We start from the raw sequence: 8597 nt of genomic DNA on the forward strand, positions 1-8597 counted from the left end.
GCCAAGCTCCAGTATCATATTGGCAGGTGCAGACCACCTCGCATCATGTGCGGTCGGATGAGGATCGCCAGTGATGCTCATCTCGAAAGTGGTTTATAGAGCTGACCACTTGAAAATTCTTTTGCCCAAGCATGCTAAGCATAGTACACAATGTACGCTAACAGTTCTATGCATGATACTAAGGGCATACTATAGGGATTGGATTCAATTAACACTAATCAGTAAGTACGTGGCACAAGACCCATTTTTATGAAATTCTTTATTACTGTGCCTATATGGTCCATGAACCCAATGCTTGTCCATTTGGAAAATTAAAGAGATAAGAGTAAATGTACTTACACATAGCATCTACTAGTGAAGGTACTACTATGTATCTAGGGGTTATCCAATCACAATCACAGCAGATCTCATCAAGCTCCTGCATTGACAAGTATCATAGATACATATTGCATTTCAAAATTTAATGCATCCGTTTAGCACAAGGTTTCTTAACATGCATTTATCGCGTTGGGAAAGTGCCCCTTCAAGTTCAATCCCATCATGTTAGTGCTCTTGGTTTCGCCATCATCGCCTAAGAAAGCTAGATTGGCAGCTGTCATTATATTTGAGCTAGGTTCCTTGTATTTCTCCATTATTGACAACACTTTTGCTGTCATCTTCTCGTCTGGATAAGGTTTAAACATGATGAGTAATGGAAATGTGGAACTCATATAGAAATAACTTGCCAAAATTTGCCACACTTCTAGTGAACTACAAAAAACAAATTCATAACTTTGATAATGGTGAATAGTACATGCATTATTCATTATTAAAAATTCACAAAAAAATTATTTTTGTGTAGCTCACATGTTAACATGTTTCATCTAGAAACATTATACACTTGTGGAATGCATCCATATGAACATACGTATAAAAACTTATGATTTTTTCAAACTTCATACTATGGTTTTTGATAATTTTAAAATTGAAGCTCCAAAATTTCTCACTCGCAAAACCTATCAGATAAACAGGAATGCAATTGCTAAATTAGCAATAATAAGCAACCTTCCAAAAAGTGCTACAATTTTAGGAAAATTTAACCCACTCAGATGCAGATTAGTGAAATTCCACCCAAAAGCAAGTTTGAACAAGTTCCCCCCAAAAAGGAAAACTCAATAAAATAATGGTAAAAATAATTCGTTTGAGCACCTGGTTAGCACGCACGTGCACAACGCAACACAGTACAAACTCATGCTACACAAATCATTATAACTTTCATATATCAGAACAACAAATAGCTAAGTTGCTTTATTTGACTCTTTACGAATATTGGCCCCAAAGGCCTAGTAGTTCCCAGCTAGCAACTTTGCATGAGTTATCATTTTGTCCTTTTTCCTCTGCCTTCTTGCCAAGCTCCAGTATCATATTGGCAGGTGCAGACCACCTCGCATCATGTGCGGTCGGATGAGGATCGCCAGTGATGCTCATCTCGAAAGTGGTTTATAGAGCTGACCACTTGAAAATTCTTTTGCCCAAGCATGCTAAGCATAGTACACAATGTACGCTAACAGTTCTATGCATGATACTAAGGGCATACTATAGGGATTGGATTCAATTAACACTAATCAGGAAGTACGTGGCACAAGACCCATTTTTATGAAATTCTTTATTACTGTGCCTATATGGTCCATGAACCCAATGCTTGTCCATTTGGAAAATTAAAGAGATAAGAGTAAATGTACTTACACATACCATCTACTAGTGAAGGTACTACTATGTATCTAGGGGTTATCCAATCACAATCACAGCAGATCTCATCAAGCTCCTGCATTGACAAGTATCATAGATACATATTGCATTTCAAAATTTAATGCATCCGTTTAGCACAAGGTTTCTTAACATGCATTTATCGCGTTGGGAAAGTGCCCCTTCAAGTTCAATCCCATCATGTTAGTGCTCTTGGTTTCGCCATCATCGCCTAAGAAAGCTAGATTGGCAGCTGTCATTATATTTGAGCTAGGTTCCTTGTATTTCTCCATTATTGACAACACTTTTGCTGTCATCTTCTCGTCTGGATAAGGTTTAAACATGATGAGTAATGGAAATGTGGAACTCATATAGAAATAACTTGCCAAAATTTGCCACACTTCTAGTGAACTACAAAAAACAAATTCATAACTTTGATAATGGTGAATAGTACATGCATTATTCATTATTAAAAATTCACAAAAAAATTATTTTTGTGTAGCTCACATGTTAACATGTTTCATCTAGAAACATTATACACTTGTGGAATGCATCCATATGAACATACGTATAAAAACTTATGATTTTTTCAAACTTCATACTATGGTTTTTGATAATTTTAAAATTGAAGCTCCAAAATTTCTCACTCGCAAAACCTATCAGATAAACAGGAATGCAATTGCTAAATTAGCAATAATAAGCAACCTTCCAAAAAGTGCTACAATTTTAGGAAAATTTAACCCACTCAGATACAGATTAGTGAAATTCCACCCAAAAGCAAGTTTGAACAAGTTCCCCCCAAAAAGGAAAACTCAATAAAATAATGGTAAAAATAATTCGTTTGAGCACCTGGTTAGCACGCACGTGCACAACGCAACACAGTACAAACTCATGCTACACAAATCATTATAACTTTCATATATCAGAACAACAAATAGCTAAGTTGCTTTATTTGACTCTTTACGAATATTGGCCCCAAAGGCCTAGTAGTTCCCAGCTAGCAACTTTGCATGAGTTATCATTTTGTCCTTTTTCCTCTGCCTTCTTGCCAAGCTCCAGTATCATATTGGCAGGTGCAGACCACCTCGCATCATGTGCGGTCGGATGAGGATCGCCAGTGATGCTCATCTCGAAAGTGGTTTATAGAGCTGACCACTTGAAAATTCTTTTGCCCAAGCATGCTAAGCATAGTACACAATGTACGCTAACAGTTCTATGCATGATACTAAGGGCATACTATAGGGATTGGATTCAATTAACACTAATCAGGAAGTACGTGGCACAAGACCCATTTTTATGAAATTCTTTATTACTGTGCCTATATGGTCCATGAACCCAATGCTTGTCCATTTGGAAAATTAAAGAGATAAGAGTAAATGTACTTACACATACCATCTACTAGTGAAGGTACTACTATGTATCTAGGGGTTATCCAATCACAATCACAGCAGATCTCATCAAGCTCCTGCATTGACAAGTATCATAGATACATATTGCATTTCAAAATTTAATGCATCCGTTTAGCACAAGGTTTCTTAACATGCATTTATCGCGTTGGGAAAGTGCCCCTTCAAGTTCAATCCCATCATGTTAGTGCTCTTGGTTTCGCCATCATCGCCTAAGAAAGCTAGATTGGCAGCTGTCATTATATTTGAGCTAGGTTCCTTGTATTTCTCCATTATTGACAACACTTTTGCTGTCATCTTCTCGTCTGGATAAGGTTTAAACATGATGAGTAATGGAAATGTGGAACTCATATAGAAATAACTTGCCAAAATTTGCCACACTTCTAGTGAACTACAAAAAACAAATTCATAACTTTGATAATGGTGAATAGTACATGCATTATTCATTATTAAAAATTCACAAAAAAATTATTTTTGTGTAGCTCACATGTTAACATGTTTCATCTAGAAACATTATACACTTGTGGAATGCATCCATATGAACATACGTATAAAAACTTATGATTTTTTCAAACTTCATACTATGGTTTTTGATAATTTTAAAATTGAAGCTCCAAAATTTCTCACTCGCAAAACCTATCAGATAAACAGGAATGCAATTGCTAAATTAGCAATAATAAGCAACCTTCCAAAAAGTGCTACAATTTTAGGAAAATTTAACCCACTCAGATACAGATTAGTGAAATTCCACCCAAAAGCAAGTTTGAACAAGTTCCCCCCAAAAAGGAAAACTCAATAAAATAATGGTAAAAATAATTCGTTTGAGCACCTGGTTAGCACGCACGTGCACAACGCAACACAGTACAAACTCATGCCACACAAATCATTATAACTTTCATATATCAGAACAACAAATAGCTAAGTTGCTTTATTTGACTCTTTACGAATATTGGCCCCAAAGGCCTAGTAGTTCCCAGCTAGCAACTTTGCATGAGTTATCATTTTGTCCTTTTTCCTCTGCCTTCTTGCCAAGCTCCAGTATCATATTGGCAGGTGCAGACCACCTCGCATCATGTGCGGTCGGATGAGGATCGCCAGTGATGCTCATCTCGAAAGTGGTTTATAGAGCTGACCACTTGAAAATTCTTTTCCCCAAGCATGCTAAGCATAGTACACAATGTACGCTAACAGTTCTATGCATGATACTAAGGGCATACTATAGGGATTGGATTCAATTAACGCTAATCAGGAAGTACGTGGCAGACGACCCATTTTTATGAAATTCTTTATTACTGTGCCTATATGGTCCATGAACCCAATGCTTGTCCATTTGGAAAATTAAAGAGATAAGAGTAAATGTACTTACACATACGATCTGCTAGTGCAGGTACCACTGTGTATCTAGGGGCTATCCAATCACAATCACAGCAGATCTCATCAAGCTCCTGCATTGACAAGTGTCATAGATACATATTGCATTTCAAAATTTAATGCATCCGTTTAGCACAAGGTTTCTTAACATGCATTTATCGCGTTGGGAAAGTGCCCCTTCAAGTTCAATCCCATCATGTTAGTGCTCTTGGTTTCGCCATCATCGCCTAAGAAAGCTAGATTGGCAGCTGTCATTATATTTGAGCTAGGTTCCTTGTATTTCTCCATTATTGACAACACTTTTGCTGTCATCTTCTCTTCTGGATAAGGTTTAAACATGCTGAGTAATGGAAATGTGGAACTCATATAGAAATAACTTGCCAAAATTTGCCACACTTCTAGTGAACTACAAAAAACAAATTCATAACTTTGATAATGGTGAATAGTACATGCATTATTCATTATTAAAAATTCACAAAAAATTTATTTTTGTGTAGCTCACATGTTAACATGTTTCATCTAGAAACATTATACACTTGTGGAATGCATCCATATGAACATACGTATAAAAACTTATGATTTTTTCAAACTTCATACTATGGTTTTTGATAATTTTAAAATTGAAGCTCCAAAATTTCTCACTCGCAAAACCTATCAGATAAACAGGAATGCAATTGCTAAATTAGCAATAATAAGCAACCTTCCAAAAAGTGCTACAATTTTAGGAAAATTTAACCCACTCAGATGCAGATTAGTGAAATTCCACCCAAAAGCAAGTTTGAACAAGTTCCCCCCAAAAAGGAAAACTCAATAAAATAATGGTAAAAATAATTCGTTTGAGCACCTGGTTAGCACGCACGTGCACAACGCAACACAGTACAAACTCATGCTACACAAATCATTATAACTTTCATATATCAGAACAACAAATAGCTAAGTTGCTTTATTTGACTCTTTACGAATATTGGCCCCAAAGGCCTAGTAGTTCCCAGCTAGCAACTTTGCATGAGTTATCATTTTGTCCTTTTTCCTCTGCCTTCTTGCCAAGCTCCAGTATCATATTGGCAGGTGCAGACCACCTCGCATCATGTGCGGTCGGATGAGGATCGCCAGTGATGCTCATCTCGAAAGTGGTTTATAGAGCTGACCACTTGAAAATTCTTTTGCCCAAGCATGCTAAGCATAGTACACAATGTACGCTAACAGTTCTATGCATGATACTAAGGGCATACTATAGGGATTGGATTCAATTAACACTAATCAGGAAGTACGTGGCACAAGACCCATTTTTATGAAATTCTTTATTACTGTGCCTATATGGTCCATGAACCCAATGCTTGTCCATTTGGAAAATTAAAGAGATAAGAGTAAATGTACTTACACATACCATCTACTAGTGAAGGTACTACTATGTATCTAGGGGTTATCCAATCACAATCACAGCAGATCTCATCAAGCTCCTGCATTGACAAGTATCATAGATACATATTGCATTTCAAAATTTAATGCATCCGTTTAGCACAAGGTTTCTTAACATGCATTTATCGCGTTGGGAAAGTGCCCCTTCAAGTTCAATCCCATCATGTTAGTGCTCTTGGTTTCGCCATCATCGCCTAAGAAAGCTAGATTGGCAGCTGTCATTATATTTGAGCTAGGTTCCTTGTATTTCTCCATTATTGACAACACTTTTGCTGTCATCTTCTCGTCTGGATAAGGTTTAAACATGATGAGTAATGGAAATGTGGAACTCATATAGAAATAACTTGCCAAAATTTGCCACACTTCTAGTGAACTACAAAAAACAAATTCATAACTTTGATAATGGTGAATAGTACATGCATTATTCATTATTAAAAATTCACAAAAAAATTATTTTTGTGTAGCTCACATGTTAACATGTTTCATCTAGAAACATTATACACTTGTGGAATGCATCCATATGAACATACGTATAAAAACTTATGATTTTTTCAAACTTCATACTATGGTTTTTGATAATTTTAAAATTGAAGCTCCAAAATTTCTCACTCGCAAAACCTATCAGATAAACAGGAATGCAATTGCTAAATTAGCAATAATAAGCAACCTTCCAAAAAGTGCTACAATTTTAGGAAAATTTAACCCACTCAGATGCAGATTAGTGAAATTCCACCCAAAAGCAAGTTTGAACAAGTTCCCCCCAAAAAGGAAAACTCAATAAAATAATGGTAAAAATAATTCGTTTGAGCACCTGGTTAGCACGCACGTGCACAACGCAACACAGTACAAACTCATGCTACACAAATCATTATAACTTTCATATATCAGAACAACAAATAGCTAAGTTGCTTTATTTGACTCTTTACGAATATTGGCCCCAAAGGCCTAGTAGTTCCCAGCTAGCAACTTTGCATGAGTTATCATTTTGTCCTTTTTCCTCTGCCTTCTTGCCAAGCTCCAGTATCATATTGGCAGGTGCAGACCACCTCGCATCATGTGCGGTCGGATGAGGATCGCCAGTGATGCTCATCTCGAAAGTGGTTTATAGAGCTGACCACTTGAAAATTCTTTTGCCCAAGCATGCTAAGCATAGTACACAATGTACGCTAACAGTTCTATGCATGATACTAAGGGCATACTATAGGGATTGGATTCAATTAACACTAATCAGGAAGTACGTGGCACAAGACCCATTTTTATGAAATTCTTTATTACTGTGCCTATATGGTCCATGAACCCAATGCTTGTCCATTTGGAAAATTAAAGAGATAAGAGTAAATGTACTTACACATACCATCTACTAGTGAAGGTACTACTATGTATCTAGGGGTTATCCAATCACAATCACAGCAGATCTCATCAAGCTCCTGCATTGACAAGTATCATAGATACATATTGCATTTCAAAATTTAATGCATCCGTTTAGCACAAGGTTTCTTAACATGCATTTATCGCGTTGGGAAAGTGCCCCTTCAAGTTCAATCCCATCATGTTAGTGCTCTTGGTTTCGCCATCATCGCCTAAGAAAGCTAGATTGGCAGCTGTCATTATATTTGAGCTAGGTTCCTTGTATTTCTCCATTATTGACAACACTTTTGCTGTCATCTTCTCGTCTGGATAAGGTTTAAACATGATGAGTAATGGAAATGTGGAACTCATATAGAAATAACTTGCCAAAATTTGCCACACTTCTAGTGAACTACAAAAAACAAATTCATAACTTTGATAATGGTGAATAGTACATGCATTATTCATTATTAAAAATTCACAAAAAAATTATTTTTGTGTAGCTCACATGTTAACATGTTTCATCTAGAAACATTATACACTTGTGGAATGCATCCATATGAACATACGTATAAAAACTTATGATTTTTTCAAACTTCATACTATGGTTTTTGATAATTTTAAAATTGAAGCTCCAAAATTTCTCACTCGCAAAACCTATCAGATAAACAGGAATGCAATTGCTAAATTAGCAATAATAAGCAACCTTCCAAAAAGTGCTACAATTTTAGGAAAATTTAACCCACTCAGATGCAGATTAGTGAAATTCCACCCAAAAGCAAGTTTGAACAAGTTCCCCCCAAAAAGGAAAACTCAATAAAATAATGGTAAAAATAATTCGTTTGAGCACCTGGTTAGCACGCACGTGCACAACGCAACACAGTACAAACTCATGCTACACAAATCATTATAACTTTCATATATCAGAACAACAAATAGCTAAGTTGCTTTATTTGACTCTTTACGAATATTGGCCCCAAAGGCCTAGTAGTTCCCAGCTAGCAACTTTGCATGAGTTATCATTTTGTCCTTTTTCCTCTGCCTTCTTGCCAAGCTCCAGTATCATATTGGCAGGTGCAGACCACCTCGCATCATGTGCGGTCGGATGAGGATCGCCAGTGATGCTCATCTCGAAAGTGGTTTATAGAGCTGACCACTTGAAAATTCTTTTTCCCAAGCATGCTAAGCATAGTACACAATGTACGCTAACAGTTCTATGCATGATACTAAGGGCATACTATAGGGATTGGATTCAATTAACACTAATCAGGAAGTACGTGGCACAAGACCCATTTTTATGAAATTCTTTATTACTGTGCCTATATGGTC

The sequence above is a fragment of the Aegilops tauschii genome, chromosome 5 (assembly GCF_002575655.3).
Source record: "Aegilops tauschii subsp. strangulata cultivar AL8/78 chromosome 5, Aet v6.0, whole genome shotgun sequence".
In the NCBI taxonomy this organism is placed as follows: Eukaryota; Viridiplantae; Streptophyta; class Magnoliopsida; order Poales; family Poaceae; genus Aegilops; species Aegilops tauschii.